Here is a 1,640-nt window from a genome sequence, read left to right as displayed (position 1 = left end):
TAATAATAAATAATAATAATATTAATAATATGAAAATAACAAGGATATTTAGATAAAAAACGAAAAACAAAACGAAAACAGGACTAAAATTAAACTAAAAACAAAGTTGTGGGGCAGATTTGAAAAGAAAATAAGGAGGAGAGGACCAGATTGCAATATGCGCGCAACATGGGAGGACCGAAAACAGAAATATCCCCAATCATTAAGACGCAGTGCTTGGTACGGGGCTAAATTGAAAACCTCAGAGAATTAGGTGGTCAAATTGCAAAATCATAGGAAAAAGGTAACTAAAGCACTAAATTGCAAAGCCCTGGAGAGGTTGAGGGACCAGGGGGACAAATATCCCTAAAAGAAGAAACATACAAATCATAGTTAGTGGCGCCGTTTCCTTTTGACTTTTCAATTTTTTATTTTAAAATCATTTAACCTTTATATATTTTTTTCTGAAAAACTGCTCTCAAACCCCCCTTTTTATCTCTTCCTCCTTTCTTCAGTTAAGGTTTCAACACCTATCATCGCCGGCGGTTCACCATGCCGAACAGAGAGGGGATCGGCCACGGGGTAGATCCGGTAAGACTCTTTTCTTCCTTGATTCTTTTTCGTTTTAAAGTAAGTTAATAAAAAAAATAAAGCAAAGCAAAGATAAACAGAAAAATTGAGATAACAGAGGAAAAAAATTGAAGTTCACCTTCTAAGCTTTTCTTTTTTCTTTTGTTTTTGATACAAACTTTTTGTACATCCTCCCCCCTTTTCGTTTGTTGTTTGGGTGGCTTTTATATGGCCTAATTTTACATACTGTATTATTATTTTCTATTCTTGCTTCTGTTTTGCTTGTTTGCAGGGCATGGGCATGGACGGTGGGGTGTGTGATGGTGCTGGTAGCAGACAGCATGGGAGAGTAGGAGTGGTGTTGGTGGCAGACAGCATGGGAGAGTGGGAAGAGGCAAGTGGGAGTTTAGGGTTTTGGGATTGGGCTTGAATGTTGGGCTAGGTTAATTTTAGGTTTTGGGTTTAAGGATGGGTTAAATGGTTTAATGGGCCTGGGTATTTTGTAAACGGGCCAAAATTGGCCTACAACAGCTGCCCCTCTTTGCTTATTGTCGTGTAACGGGAATAGAGCAAAGATACAAAGAAAGGCCAATTTTGCTCGGTCTCGCTAAGTTTTGACTTCTTTTGGTGATATTCTCATCCAGGTAGTCTCTTTTTAGTCCCCCGTATCTTGTAGCTTTGGTTCAATCCATTACCTCTTCTGATATATGCTTTGTGGCTTCAATCTACTTCAATGTAACTTCAAGGATATAAGATTTGTAACTTCGATCTGCTTTACTGTGACTTCAGAAATATAAGATTAACAGCTTCAATTTGCTCTTCTGTTGCTTTAGTCAGATAAGGCTTGTGGTCTTCTCTTCTGTAACTTTAGAAAGACATCATCTAATATCCTTGATCAGCTCCACTGCAACTTCAAGGAAACAAAATCTGGTGACTTCAATCAGCCCCAATCTTATTCTTTACTCGATATGTGATCCTGAGCTCAACTCACTCAACGTGTCCTGAGGCTCAATTCACCTCTCGCAATATGAGTTGATTTTTGAAACATACAAAAAATTGACAATACCTCAGCATGTGTTGAGGCTCAACTC

The 1,640-nt window shown here is 38.3% G+C and overlaps 1 long non-coding RNA gene across 1 annotated transcript; it reads left to right on the top strand.

Moving 5' to 3' along the window:
• The first annotated feature begins 462 nt into the window (after positions 1–462).
• Positions 463–1,361, top strand: LOC107949235 (uncharacterized). Its single transcript, XR_001697669.2, has 2 exons — positions 463–570; positions 842–1,361. It is a non-coding gene; the product is annotated as an uncharacterized lncRNA (long non-coding RNA).
• The last annotated feature ends 279 nt before the right edge of the window (positions 1,362–1,640 follow it).

Source organism: Gossypium hirsutum, chromosome A04, assembly GCF_007990345.1.
Source record: "Gossypium hirsutum isolate 1008001.06 chromosome A04, Gossypium_hirsutum_v2.1, whole genome shotgun sequence".
NCBI lineage: Eukaryota > Viridiplantae > Streptophyta > Magnoliopsida > Malvales > Malvaceae > Gossypium > Gossypium hirsutum.
This window is presented reverse-complemented; position numbering and strand designations above follow the sequence as displayed.